The 15839-nt window shown below is 50.5% G+C and overlaps 2 pseudogenes; one reads left to right on the top strand and one right to left on the bottom strand.

Moving 5' to 3' along the window:
• Window positions 1–2027, top strand: part of LOC135538282 (DNA-directed RNA polymerase I subunit RPA49-like) — a 29253-nt pseudogene extending 27226 nt beyond the window's left edge.
• Window positions 1978–15839, bottom strand: part of LOC135538281 (F-box only protein 10-like) — a 36689-nt pseudogene continuing 22827 nt past the window's right edge.

The following is a 15839-nucleotide window of genomic DNA, read 5'->3' as shown; positions in this document are numbered from 1 at the left end:
CTCGCTGGTCACCATAGCAGCACCCACCTGAAGCATGCGCTCCAGCAGGTATATCTCTCTGGTCACCATAGCAGCACACACCCGTAGCACGTACTCCAGCAGGTATATCTCTCTGGTCACCATAGCAACACCCACCCGTAGCACGTACTCCAGCAGGTATATCTCTCTGGTCACCATAGCAACACCCACCCGTAGCACGTGCTCCAGCAGGTATATCTCTCTGGTCACCATAGCAGCACCCACTCGTAGCACGTGCTCCAGCAGGTATATCTCACTGGTCACCATAGCAACACCCACCCGTAGCACGCGCTCCAGCAGGTATATCTCACTGGTCACTCCCCAAAGCCAATTCCTCCATCGGCCGCCTTTCCTTCCAGTTCTCTGCTGCCAATGACTGGAACGAACTGCAAAAATCACTGAAGTTGGAGACTCACATCTCCCTCACTAGCTTTAAGCACCAACTGTCAGAACAGCTCACAGATTACTGCACCTGTTCATAGCCCATCTGTATACAGCCCATCTATCTACCTCATCCCCATACTGGTATTTATTTATCTTGCTCCTTTGCACCCCAGTATCTCTACCTGCACATTCATCTTCTGCACATTCTACCATTCCAGTGTTTAATTGCTATATTGTAATTACTTTGCCACCATGGCCTATTTATTGCCTTATCTTACCTCATTTCCACTCACTGTACATAGACTTTTTGTTTTCTTTTGTTCTACTGTATTATTGACTGTATGTTTGTTTTACTCCATGTGTAACTCTGTGTAGTTTGTGTCGAACTGCTTTGCTTTATCTTGGCCTGGGTCTCAGTTGTAAATGAGAACTTGTTCTCAACTATCTGGTTAAATAAAGGTGAAATAAATCAAATAAATACAAATGTAGGTACTTTAAATAAATACATATAGGTGAAATAATTAATAAAAACACAAAAGCAACAGCGTTACTGATATTTTCTCTGTGTGTGTGTGTGTATCTCTGTCTGTGTGTGTGTGTGTGTGTGTGTGTGTGTGTGTGTGTGTAGGATGGTGGAGGTGGCCAAGTCGATGGGGTTGACCCTGTCCAGACACGGCTGTGTGACGGGGGACAGCGACGGGCCGACGGCCGAGAACAGACTGGCGTCTCTGCAGCTGCCGCTCGTCAAATACCAAACGTTCACGGAGATACGCAAACGCAAAAAAATGCATTAGAGGAAGACGAGGGGAAACGCTTCCTAACACACCGGCAGCGTCGTCTGGTTTTTGTCCGAAGTTTCAACGTTCAACTTTTCTGTCAAGCCGCCTGCAGCAGACAGTCTGATACATCCAACGCGACGCTCTACCCAGAACGCACTGCGACTGCCTCTGAAAACGCAGCGTCGTTTTACTGGAGATGAATGTACTTCTGGGTAGAGCGTCGCGTACCAACATGTAATGACTCTGTCGGTGTGATTGGAGTGGAAGGAGGAGGGGAGGAAGACATGGGGTAAGGAGGAAGAGGAGAGGAAGACGGGGGTAAGGAGGAAGAGGAGAGGAAGACGGGGGTAAGGAGGTGGAGAGGGAAGGGTAAATATTCCTAGAGAGGGAGGTGAGGAAGACTGGGATAAAGAAGAAGAGTGAAAAGGGTAAATATTCCTAGAGAGGGAGGTGAGGAAGAGTGAAGAGGAGAGGGTAAATATTCCTAGAGGGAGGTGAGGAAGACGGGGATAAAGAGGAAGAGTGAAGAGGAGAGGGTAAATGTTCCTAGAGAGGGAGGTGAGGAAGACGGGGATAAAGAGGAAGAGTGAAGAGGAGAGGGTAAATGTTCCTAGAGAGGGAGGTGAGGAAGATGGGGAAAAAGAGGAAGAGTGAAGAGGAGAGGGTAAATGTTCCTAGAGAGGGAGGTGAGGAAGATGGGGATAAAGAGGAAGAGTGAAGAGGAGAGGGTAAATGTTCCTAGAGAGGGAAAGCGGGTTAGATAAAGATGGATACGAGAAACCCTCCTCACAAAGTATTCTGTAAACAAATAAAACATTTTAATGTAATAAACTTTAAGTTCAGGTTGTGTGTGAGTTCATACCGCTCTGTCAGAACATCACCTGTCTGGAAGAACTGAGGAAGTGACACATGTGGTTTTTGAAAACATTTAGAAAGCACTGTAAAAACAGACGCTAGTGGACATTTCAGTGAGGAAACAGGATTTTGTTTTGTTGAGAAATGTGAATATTGTCGTCATTGTTAAGGCCAGGAGTTATTCCTAGTCTGGTAAAACTCCAATCCCTAACCACTGATACACCAGTCACATGGTACCACACCAGTCACATGATACTGTCATGATACCACACCAGTCACATGATACTGTCATGATACCACACCAGTCACATGATACTGTCCTGATACCACACCAGTCACATGATACTGTCATGATACCACACCAGTCACATGATACTGTCATGATACCACACCAGTCACATGGTACCACACCAGTCACATGATACTGTCATGATACCACACCAGTCACATGATACTGTCATGATACCACACCAGTCACATGGTACCACACCAGTCACATGATACTGTCATGATACCACACCAGTCACATGATACTGTCATGATACCACACCAGTCACATGATACTGTCATGATACCACACCAGTCACATGATACCAGACCAGTCACATGATACTGTCATGATACCACACCAGTCACATGATACTGTCATGATACCACACCAGTCACATGATACTGTCATGATACCACACCAGTCACATGGTACCACACCAGTCACATGATACTGTCATGATACCACACCAGTCACATGATACTGTCATGATACCACACCAGTCACATGATACTGTCATGATACCACACCAGTCACATGATACCAGACCAGTCACATGATACTGTCATGATACCACACCAGTCACATGATACTGTCATGATAGCACACCAGTCACATGATACTGTCATGATAGCACACCAGTCACATGATACCACACCAGTCACATGATACTGTCATGATACCACACCAGTCACATGATACTGTCATGATACCACACCAGTCACATGATACTGTCCTGATACCACACCAGTCACATGATACCACACCAGTCACATGATACTGTCATGATACCACACCAGTCACATGATACTGTCATGATAGCACACCAGTCACATGATAGCACACCAGTCACATGATACTGTCATGATACCACACCAGTCACATGATACTGTCATGATACCACACCAGTCACATGATACTGTCATGATACCACACCAGTCACATGATACTGTCATGATACCACACCAGTCACATGATACTGTCATGATACCACACCAGATGCCACAAGCTCCTCCAGTAGTGGGGATCTCACAGCTCAATGACACTTCTAGAACCCCCTGGGGAGGACAATGTTCTAGAACCCCCTGGGGAGGACAATGTTCTAGAACCCCCGGGGGAGGACAATGTTCTAGAACCCCCGGGGGAGGACAATGTTCTAGAACCCCCTGGGGAGGACAATGTTCTAGAACCCCCGGGGGAGGACAATGTTCTAGAACCCCCGGGGGAGGACAATGTTCTAGAACCCCCTGGGGAGGACAACGTTCTATAACCCCCAGGACAGGCAGCCATTCCACAACATCTGCTGAGTTCAAGTGTTCCTAGATCAACATGTCAGAGGAAATGTTCTAAGAAAACAGAATGTCTCGAGACAGGAGAGGTTGAACTCTTGACCCCTGGTGAGGAGGTCATCCAATCCGTCTTCAGGGCGAGGTTGCTAGGGCCTCAGAGGATGGTGCAGAAGACGCTGCCGTTGTTATGGCAACCGCTCTCGACGGTGGCGGTGATCCTGGTAGTCATGGAGATGGCAAAGTGGGAGGGGTGACAGGAGGAGGAGGGGGAGGGATGAGGGGCGGTCAGAAAGGGGGCGGGGGTGAGGGTTCTCCAAAACCCAGGGAGGGGCAGAGGAACACGTCCTGGCAGGATGGGGGACGAAGAGGAGAGGAAATGGGGTGAGGGGAAGAGGAGAGAAGGGATGAGGAAGGAAAAAGGATGAGGAGAGAGGAGAGGTTAAATGTATTAACCCGAAGTGTCCATACTTGGCGAGTAGAATTGAAAGTCGGTTGCTAAGCTACCTGTTGCTATGTTTCAGCACGCTGTTGTTGCGCAGCGCGCTGCCGACGTTGCCGGGGTCGCGGTGTAGCGGGGGTTTGACGTTGCCGGGGTGACCCTGGAACACCAGGTTGTCGTGGACGACGGCCTTTGCCGGCCCCAGCACGGCGATGCCACACCCCTGCACCGGCTGGACTCGATTACGCAACACCTACACACACACACAAAGTATTTATTTAATTACCAGGGTGATGGTGATTTGGTGTGTACGTGTGTTGTATGTCTGAGCCCAGCTCACCTTGACGTCGGCGCTGTCCGACAACCGTATCCCGTAACCACGGTTACCCACCACGTCGTTCTCCACCACCTGTCCATCGCCCCGGAAACTAACGCCATGGCCGCCGTTGTCATACACACCGTTGCCGCGGAGTTCCACCCGACACTCCCTCTCCACTGTGACGCCACCGCGACCGTTTCCATGGACGCAGTTAGCAACTAGTCGAGTCAGCTGACCACTCTGTAGCACGGCAACACCGGCGCCACGGTTACCGTTCACTAGGTTAGCAACGACGTTCAGCGGTTCACTGCTCTTCACGTATAAACCAACCGCTAGAGAGAGACAGACAGACAGACAGACAGACAGACAGACAGACAGAGAGAGAGAGAAAGACAAGAGCGTTTATGTTCCATATCAATGATTTAACAACAATGCTGCGTTTAGATGGTACGAGGTAAACGGTAGACCAGAGGTCATCGTTTTAGGCTCTCTCCTCTCCTCTCTCTTCACCAAGTCACTCAGCTCTGTCATATCCTCACATGGTCTCTCCTATCACTGCTATGAGGATGGACCTCTCCTCTCTAAGTCACTCAGCTCTGTCATATCCTCACATGGTCTCTCCTATCACTGCTATGAGGATGGACCTCTCCTCTCTAAGTCACTCAGCTCTGTCATATCCTCACATGGTCTCTCCTATCACTGCTATGAGGATGGACCTCTCCTCTCTAAGTCACTCAGCTCTGTCATATCCTCACATGGTCTCTCCTATCACTGCTATGAGGATGGACCTCTCCTCTCTAAGTCACTCAGCTCTGTTATATCCTCACATGGTCTCTCCTATCACTGCTATGAGGATGGACCTCTCCTCTCTAAGTCACTCAGCTCTGTTATATCCTCACATGGTCTCTCCTATCACTGCTATGAGGATGGACCTCTCCTCTCTAAGTCACTCAGCTCTGTTATATCCTCACATGGTCTCTCCTATCACTGCTATGAGGATGGACCTCTCCTCTCTAAGTCACTCAGCTCTGTCATATCCTCACATGGTCTCTCCTATCACTGCTATGAGGTTGGACCTCTCTTTTAACTTATTTTTATTTCTTATTGTGACAGGGTAGGAACTAATGTGTTGATAGGTGTTTCCTAGGGGACCCTATAATCTTTGGCGACAAACGTTACAATCTAGAGGGAGAAGTTCTTATTGTGACAGGGTAGGAACTAATGTGTTGATAGGTGTTTCCTAGGGGGACCCTATAATCTTTGGCGACAAACGTTACAATCTAGAGGGAGAAGTTCTTATTGTGACAGGGTAGGAACTAATGTGTTGATAGGTGTTTCCTAGGGGGACCCTATAATCTTTGGCGACAAACGTTACAATCTAGAGGGAGAAGTTCTTATTGTGACAGGGTAGGAACTAATGTGTTGATAGGTGTTTCCTAGGGGGACCCTATAATCTTTGGCGACATTGAATGTTTTCTCTTAGCTACTTCATGTAAGCTACCTGATTCTTGCTTTGCGTTGTACCTCTTTAAAATGTAGAAGACACTGTTGCACAAACAACATGCTAATTAAGGTCGACACAATCACTGGTATTATCAGGCTGTACTAGCTAATTACACATGTTCTGACTCAGTACATTTATTAGCTAGCGATTAGCATTAGCGGCTAACAAGATTTAGCAACAACTTGCCTAGAAAAGGCAAACTAGCTGTTAGCAGATGTAAGAAACGCAAGCTAATAGTGTCATTATGGAAGACTAGTAGATTTATATTTAAGAAGCAAAAGTGACAACTGCATCGTTGTCATCAACAGTGTTGTTTGTATGTGTTGCGTTGATCATGCAGACTGAACACAAGTGTCTCCTGGTTGAGGAACGTCAAACGAGCTCTTTGAGTGACAGGGGGGCGTGGCTAGGTCTGTGTGGAAAGCGGCATAGAGAGACTGGAGAGAAGTAAACTATAAAATAAACAAATGGATGTTACAACAATGCGTATCACATTTAACAAACCAAACATTCAAATGCCGGTATAGAAGGTAAAGTTAAAAACCCAAACCAGTCCGACCTATCACTGCTATGACGATGACACACAACGACTCTTGTCTCTCTCCCACAGCGTCTACAGTCTCTCCTCCATTGTGGCTCTACCGTCTCTCCTCCATTGCGGCTCTACAGTGTCTACCGTCTCTCCTCCATTGTGGCTCTACAGTCTCACCTCCATTGTGGCTCTACAGTGTCTACAGTCTCTCCTCCATTGTGGCTCTACAGTGTCTACAGTCTCTCCTCCATTGCGGCTCTACAGTGTCTACAGTCTCTCCTCCATTGCGGCTCTACAGTGTCTACAGTCTCACCTCCATTGTGTCTCTACAGTGTCTACAGTCTCACCTCCATTGCGGCTCTACAGTGTCTACAGTCTCTCCTCCATTGCGGCTCTACAGTGTCTACCGTCTCTCCTCCATTGCGGCTCTACAGTGTCTACCGTCTCTCCTCCATTACGGCTCTACAGTGTCTACCGTTTCTCCTCTATTGTGGCTCTACAGTGTCTACAGTCTCACCTCCATTGTGGCTCTACAGTGTCTACAGTCTCTCCTCTATTGTGGCTCTACAGTCTCTCCTCCATTGTGGCTCTACAGTGTCTACAGTCTCACCTCCATTGTGGCTCTACAGTGTCTACAGTTTCTCCTCCATTGTGGCTCTACAGTGTCGTCTCTCCTCCATTGTGGCTCTACAGTGTCTACAGTTTCTCCTCCACTGTGGCTCTACAGTGTCTAGTCTCTCCTCCATTGTGGCTCTACAGTGTCTACAGTCTCACCTCCATTGTGGCTCTACAGTGTCTACAGTCTCTCCTCCATTGCGGCTCTACAGTGTCTACAGTCTCACCTCCATTGCGGCTCTACAGTGTCTAGTCTCTCCTCCATTGCGGCTCTACAGTGTCTAGTCTCTCCTCCATTGCGGCTCTACAGTGTCTACAGTCTCACCTCCATTGTGGCTCTACAGTGTCTACAGTCTCACCTCCATTGTGGCTCTACAGTGTCTACAGTCTCTCCTCCATTGCGGCTCTACAGTGTCTAGTCTCTCCTCCATAATTGCTCTACAGTGTCTAGTCTCTCCTCCATTGCGGCTCTACAGTGTCTAGTCTCTCCTCCATTGTGGCTCTACAGTGTCTACAGTCTCTCCTCCATAATTGCTCTACAGTGTCTAGTCTCTCCTCAATTGCGGCTCTACAGTGTCTAGTCTCTCCTCCATTGCGGCTCTACAGTGTCTACAGTCTCTCCTCCATTGTGGCTCTACAGTGTCTACAGTCTCACCTCCATTGTGGCTCTACAGTGTCTAGTCTCTCCTCCATTGTGGCTCTACAGTGTCTACAGTCTCACCTCCATTGTGGCTCTACAGTGTCTACAGTCTCACCTCCATTGTGGCTCTACAGTGTCTACAGTCTCACCTCCATTGTGGCTCTACAGTGTCTACAGTCTCTCCTCCATTGTGGCTCTACAGTGTCTAACGTCTCTCCTCCATTGCGGCTCTACAGTGTCTACAGTCTCACCTCCATTGTGGCTCCACAGTGTCTACAGTTTCTCCTCCATTGTGGCTCTACAGTGTCGTCTCACCTCCATTGTGGCTCTACAGTGTCTACAGTCTCACCTCCATTGTGGCTCTACAGTGTCTAGTCTCTCCTCCATTGTGGCTCTACAGTGTCTACAGTCTCACCTCCATTGTGGCTCTACAGTGTCTACAGTCTCACCTCCATTGTGGCTCTACAGTGTCTACAGTCTCACCTCCATTGTGGCTCTACAGTGTCTACAGTCTCACCTCCATTGTGGCTCTACAGTGTCTACAGTCTCACCTCCATTGTGGCTCTACAGTGTCTACAGTCTCACCTCCATTGTGGCTCTACAGTGTCTACAGTCTCACCTCCATTGTGGCTCTACAGTGTCTACAGTTTCTCCTCCATTGTGGCTCTACAGTGTCGTCTCACCTCCATTGTGGCTCTACAGTGTCTACAGTCTCACCTCCATTGTGGCTCTACAGTGTCTAGTCTCTCCTCCATAATTGCTCTACAGTGTCTACAGTCTCTCCTCCATTGTGGCTCTACAGTGTCTACAGTCTCACCTCCATTGTGGCTCTACAGTGTCTACAGTTTCTCCTCCATTGTGGCTCTACAGTGTCGTCTCTCCTCCATTGTGGCTCTACAGTGTCTATAGTTTCTCCTCCACTGTGGCTCTACAGTGTCTAGTCTCTCCTCCATTGTGGCTCTACAGTGTCTCCTCCATTGTGTCTCTAGTGTCTACAGTCTCTCCTCCATTGTGGCTCTACAGTGTCTACAGTCTCTCCTCCATTGTGGCTCTACAGTCTCTCCTCCATTGTGGCTCTACAGTCTCACCTCCATTGTGCCTCTACAGTGTCTACCGTCTCTCCTCCATTGTGCCTCTACAGTGTCTACAGTCTCACCTCCATTGTGTCTCTAGTGTCTACAGTCTCTCCTCCATTGTGGCTCTACAGTGTCTACAGTCTCACCTCCATTGCGGCTCTACAGTGTCTACAGTCTCTCCTCCATTGTGGCTCTACAGTGTCTACAGTCTCTCCTCCATTGTGGCTCTACAGTGTCTACAGTCTCTCCTCCATTGTGGCTCTACAGTCTCACCTCCATTGTGCATCCTCTACAGTGTCTACAGTCTCACCTCCATTGTGCCTCTACAGTGTCTACCGTCTCTCCTCCATTTAGGCTCTACAGTGTCTACAGTCTCACCTCCATTGCGGCTCTACAGTGTCTACAGTCTCACCTCCATTGCGGCTCTACAGTGTCTACAGTCTCACCTCCATTGTGGCTCTACAGTGTCTAGTCTCTCCTCCATTGCGGCTCTACAGTGTCTACAGTCTCTCCTCCATTGTGGCTCTACAGTGTCTAGTCTCTCCTCCATTGCGGCTCTACAGTGTCTACAGTCTCTCCTCCATTGTGGCTCTACAGTGTCTAGTCTCTCCTCCATTGCGGCTCTACAGTGTCTACAGTCTCACCTCCATTGCGGCTCTACAGTGTCTACAGTCTCACCTCCATTGCGGCTCTACAGTGTCTAGTCTCTCCTCCATTGTGGCTCTACAGTGTCTAGTCTCACCTCCATTGCGGCTCTACAGTGTCTACAGTCTCTCCTCCATTGTGGCTCTACAGTGTCTAGTCTCTCCTCCATTGCGGCTCTACAGTGTCTACAGTCTCTCCTCCATTGCGGCTCTACAGTGTCTACAGTCTCACCTCCATTGCGGCTCTACAGTGTCTAGTCTCTCCTCCATTGCGGCTCTACAGTGTCTACAGTCTCTCCTCCATTGCGGCTCTACAGTGTCTACAGTCTCTCCTCCATTGCGGCTCTACAGTGTCTACAATCTCACCTCCATTGCGGCTCTACAGTGTCTAAAGTCTCTCCTCCATTGTGGCTCTACAGTGTCTACCGTCTCTCCTCCATTGCGGCTCTACAGTGTCTACAGTCTCACCTCCATTGCGGCTCTACAGTGTCTAGTCTCTCCTCCATTGCGGCTCTACAGTGTCTAGTCTCTCCTCCATTGCGGCTCTACAGTGTCTACAGTCTCACCTCCATTGCGGCTCTACAGTGTCTACCGTCTCTCCTCCATTGCGGCTCTACAGTGTCTACAGTCTCACCTCCATTGCGGCTCTACAGTGTCTACAGTCTCTCCTCCATTGCGGCTCTACAGTGTCTACAGTCTCACCTCCATTGTGGCTCTACAGTGTCTACAGTCTCTCCTCCATTGCGGCTCTACAGTGTCTACAGTCTCTCCTCCATTGCGGCTCTACAGTGTCTACAGTCTCACCTCCATTGCGGCTCTACAGTGTCTACAGTCTCACCTCCATTGTGGCTCTACAGTGTCTACAGTCTCACCTCCATTGTGGCTCTACAGTGTCTACAGTCTCACCTCCATTGCGGCTCTACAGTGTCTAGTCTCTCCTCCATTGCGGCTCTACAGTGTATACAGTCTCACCTCCATTGCGGCTCTACAGTGTCTACAGTCTCTCCTCCATTGCGGCTCTACAGTGTCTACAGTCTCACCTCCATTGCGGCTCTACAGTGTCTACAGTCTCACCTCCATTGCGGCTCTACAGTGTCTACAGTCTCTCCTCCATTGCGGCTCTACAGTGTCTACAGTCTCTCCTCCATTGCGGCTCTACAGTGTCTACAGTCTCTCCTCCATTGCGGCTCTACAGTGTCTACAGTCTCTCCTCCATTGCGGCTCTACAGTGTCTACAGTCTCTCCTCCATTGCGGCTCTACAGTGTCTACAGTCTCACCTCCATTGCGGCTCTACAGTGTCTACAGTCTCTCCTCCATTGCGGCTCTACAGTGTCTACAGTCTCACCTCCATTGCGGCTCTACAGTGTCTACAGTCTCACCTCCATTGCGGCTCTACAGTGTCTACAGTCTCTCCTCCATTGCGGCTCTACAGTGTCTACAGTCTCTCCTCCATTGCGGCTCTACAGTGTCTACAGTCTCTCCTCCATTGCGGCTCTACAGTGTCTACAGTCTCTCCTCCATTGCGGCTCTACAGTGTCTACAGTCTCACCTCCATTGCGGCTCTACAGTGTCTACAGTCTCACCTCCATTGCGGCTCTACAGTGTCTACAGTCTCACCTCCATTGCGGCTCTACAGTGTCTACAGTCTCACCTCCATTGCGGCTCTACAGTGTCTACAGTCTCACCTCCATTGCGGCTCTACAGTGTTTACAGTCTCACCTCCATTGCGGCTCTACAGTGTCTACAGTCTCACCTCCATTGCGGCTCTACAGTGTCTAGTCTCACCTCCATTGCGGCTCTACAGTGTCTACAGTCTCACCTCCATTGCGGCTCTACAGTGTCTAGTCTCACCTCCATTGCGGCTCTACAGTGTCTACAGTCTCACCTCCATTGCGGCTCTACAGTGTCTAGTCTCTCCTCCATTGCGGCTCTACAGTGTCAACAGTCTCACCTCCATTGCGGCTCTACAGTGTCTAGTCTCACCTCCATTGCGGCTCTACAGTGTCTACAGTCTCACCTCCATTGCGGCTAATGCGGTTTCCCTCCACCAGAGCCGTGCTGATGGATCGCCGAGCGGAGAGACGTTCGTCCTCGCTGTCGAGGTCACCTTCCCACGCCAGCAGCTCTCCTTCCTCATGGAAGTTATCCTGTCCACCTCCTCTTCCTCCTCCCTCCTGCCCCACTTCCCTGGTCCCGCCCCGTCAGGGTCCTTCCGGCAGAACACGGCCAGCCCGTACATGCGGTTATGGGTAATGTAGTTTCCCAGCAGCTGAGGGAGGCTGGAGGACATCAACCACACACCGCAGCCCTTGTTGCCTAGGAGAAGGGAGAGGACAAAAGAACAGGAAGTGACGTCAGCGAACAGGAAGTGTTTGTGTATTACTCACTGTAGATGTGGTTTCCCTCTATGAGTCCACGGCCTCTCTCCCCCACCACCACCCCGTCAGAGTAGCCATGACAGAGGAGGAGAGGAGGACAGGAAGTGACATCAGCGAACAGGAAGTGTATTACTCACTGTAGATGTGGTTTCCCTCTATGAGTCCACGGCCTCTCTCCCCCACTACCACCCCGTCAGAGTAGCCATGACAGATGTAGTTGTTCCTCAGGACCGGGTCGCCCCCCCGCCTGATGTCTGCACCCCCCCACTGGTTCTCCCGGATCACATTCTCTGGAGGGGGGGAAGGGGGGGGGGGGATGGATAGATAGCATTAAAGTACCTTCATTTACATATTATCACTAATAATACATTCCATTCATTAAGTACTTTTAACATTTCAGTCAAGATGCTGTGCAGGTTGCTGCGTGTGTGTGTGTGTGTGTGTGTGTGTGTGTGTGTGTGTGTGTGTGTGTGTGTGTGTGTGTGTGTGTGTGTGTGTGTCTGTGTGTGTGTGCGTGTGTGTACCGACTATCACCCCTCTGCCGTTCTCATTCACAGCAATCCCTGCTGCCTGACCCTGGAAGATATGGTTACCACTGGAGGAGGGAGAGAGGGAGAGAGGGAAGGAGAGAGGGAAGGAGGAGAAGGTTGGAGGGAGGGAAGGAGAGAGAGAGGGAGGTTGGAGAGAGGGAAGGAGAAGGTTGGAGGGAGGAGAGAGGGAAGGAGAGAGGGAGGAGAGAGGGAAGGAGAAGGTTGGAGGGAGGGAAGGAGAGAGAGAGGGAGGTTGGAGAGAGGGAAGGAGAAGGTTGGAGGGAGGAGAGGGAAGGAGAGAGGGAAGGAGAGAGGGAGGAGAGAGGGAAGGAGAAGGTTGGAGGGGGAGAGGGAAGGAGAGAGGGAAGGAGAGAGGGAGGAGAGAGGGAAGGAGAAGGTTGGAGGGAGGGAAGGAGAGAGAGAGGGAGGTTGGAGGGAGGGAGGGAGAGAGAGAGGGAAGGAGAAGGTTGGAGGGAGGAGAGAGGGAAGGAGAGAGGGAAGGAGAAGGTTGGAGGGAGGGAGAGAGAGAAGGAGAAGGTTGGAGGGAAAGAGAGAGAGAGAGGGAGAAGGTTGACCACAGGGTTCCTGTATAACAGAATGTAGACCCCCCCCCCCCTCCTACCTGACCACAGGGTTCCTGTATAACAGAATGTAGACCCCCCCCCTCCTACCTGACCACAGGGTTCCTGTTTAACAGAATGTAGACCCCCCCCTCCTACCTGACCACAGGGTTCCTGCATAACAGAATGTAGACCCCCCTACCTGACCACAGGGTTCCTGTATAACAGAATGTAGACCCCCCCTCCTACCTGACTACAGAGTTCCTGTATAACAGAATGTAGACCCCCCCTCCTACCTGACTACAGGGTTCCTGTATAACAGAATGTAGACCCCCCTCCTCCTACCTGACCACAGGGTTCCTGTATAACAGAATGTAGACCCCCCCCCCTCCTACCTGACTACAGGGTTCCTGTATAACAGAATGTAGACCCCCCCTCCTACCTGACCACAGGGTTCCTGTATAACAGAATGTAGACCCCCCCCTCCTACCTGACCACAGGGTTCCTGTATAACAGAATGTAGACCCCCCCTCCTACCTGACCACAGGGTTCCTGTATAACAGAATGTAGACCCCCCCCTCCTACCTGACCACAGGGTTCCTGTATAACAGAATGTAGACCCCCCCCCTCCTACCTGACCACAGGGTTCCTGTATAACAGAATGTAGACCCCCCTCCTACCTGACCACAGGGTTCCTGTATAACAGAATGTAGACCCCCCCCTCCTACCTGACCACAGGGTTCCTGTATAACAGAATGTAGACCCCCCCTCCTACCTGACCACAGGGTTCCTGTATAACAGAATGTAGACCCCCTCCTACCTGACTACAGGGTTCCTGTATAACAGAATGTAGACCCCCCCCTCCTACCTGACCACAGGGTTCCTGTATAACAGAATGTAGACCCCCCCTCCTACCTGACCACAGGGTTCCTGTATAACAGAATGTAGACCCCCCCTCCTACCTGACCACAGGGTTCCTGTATAACAGAATGTAGACCCCCCCTCCTACCTGACCACAGGGTTCCTGTATAACAGAATGTAGACCCCCCCTCCTACCTGACCACAGGGTTCCTGTATAACAGAATGTAGACCCCCCCCCTCCTACCTGACCACAGGGTTCCTGTATAACAGAATGTAGACCCCCCCCTCCTACCTGACCACAGGGTTCCTGTATAACAGAATGTAGACCCCCCCTCCTACCTGACCACAGGGTTCCTGTATAACATAATGTAGACCCCCCTCCTACCTGACCACAGGGTTCCTGTTTAACAGAATGTAGACCCCCCTCCTACCTGACCACAGGGTTCCTGTATAACAGAATGTAGACCCCCCCTCCTACCTGACCACAGGGTTCCTGTTTAACAGAATGTAGACCCCCCTCCTACCTGACTACAGGGTTCCTGTTTAACAGAATGTAGACCCCCCTCCTACCTGACCACAGGGTTCCTGTTTAACAGAATGTAGACCCCCCTCCTACCTGACCACAGGGTTCCTGTATAACAGAATGTAGACCCCCCCCCCCCTCCTACCTGACTACAGGGTTCCTGTTTAACAGAATGTAGACCCCCCCTCCTACCTGACCACAGGGTTCCTGTATAACAGAATGTAGACCCCCCTCCTACCTGACTACAGGGTTCCTGTATAACAGAATGTAGACCCCCCCTCCTACCTGACCACAGGGTTCCTGTATAACAGAATGTAGACCCCCCCCTCCTACCTGACTACAGGGTTCCTGTTTAACAGAATGTAGACCCCCCCTCCTACCTGACCACAGGGTTCCTGTATAACAGAATGTAGACAGGGTTCCCCCCCCTCCTACCTGACTACAGGGTTCCTGTTTAACAGAATGTAGACCCCCCCTCCTACCTGACCACAGGGTTCCTGTATAACAGAATGTAGACCCCCCCCTCCTACCTGACCACAGGGTTCCTGTATAACAGAATGTAGACCCCCCCTCCTACCTGACTACAGGGTTCCTGTATAACAGAATGTAGACCCCCCCTCCTACCTGACTACAGGGTTCCTGTTTAACAGAATGTAGACCCCCCCCCCTCCTACCTGACCACAGGGTTCCTGTATAACAGAATGTAGACCCCCCCCCTCCTACCTGACTACAGGGTTCCTGTTTAACAGAATGTAGACCCCCCCTCCTACCTGACCACAGGGTTCCTGTATAACAGAATGTAGACCCCCCTCCTACCTGACTACAGGGTTCCTGTATAACAGAATGTAGACCCCCCCTCCTACCTGACTACAGGGTTCCTGTATAACAGAATGTAGACCCCCCTCCTACCTGACTACAGGGTTCCTGTATAACAGAATGTAGACCCCCCTCCTACATGACCACAGGGTTCCTGTATAACAGAATGTAGACCCCCCTCCTACCTGACTACAGGGTTCCTGTATAACAGAATGTAGACCCCCCTCCTCCTACCTGACCACAGGGTTCCTGTATAACAGAAAGTAGACCCCCCCTCCTACCTGACCACAGGGTTCCTGTATAACAGAATGTAGACCCCCCTCCTACCTGACCACAGGGTTCCTGTATAACAGAATGTAGACCCCCCTCCTACCTGACCACAGGGTTCCTGTATAACAGAATGTAGACCCCCCCTCCTACCTGACCACAGGGTTCCTGTATAACAGAATGTAGACCCCCCCTCCTACCTGACCACAGGGTTCCTGTATAACAGAATGTAGACCCCCCCCTCCTACCTGACCACAGGGTTCCTGTATAACAGAATGTAGACCCCCTCCTACCTGACTACAGGGTTCCTGTATAACAGAATGTAGACCCCCCCTCCTACCTGACCACAGGGTTCCTGTATAACAGAATGTAGACCCCCCCTCCTACCTGACCACAGGGTTCCTGTATAACAGAATGTAGACCCCCCTCCTACCTGACCACAGGGTTCCTGTATAACAGAATGTAGACCCCCCCTCCTACCTGACCACAGGGTTCCTGTATAACAGAATGTAGACCCCCCTCCTACCTGACTACAGGGTTC

The sequence above is a fragment of the Oncorhynchus masou genome, unplaced genomic scaffold, assembly GCF_036934945.1.
Source record: "Oncorhynchus masou masou isolate Uvic2021 unplaced genomic scaffold, UVic_Omas_1.1 unplaced_scaffold_936, whole genome shotgun sequence".
NCBI lineage: Eukaryota > Metazoa > Chordata > Actinopteri > Salmoniformes > Salmonidae > Oncorhynchus > Oncorhynchus masou.
This window is presented reverse-complemented; position numbering and strand designations above follow the sequence as displayed.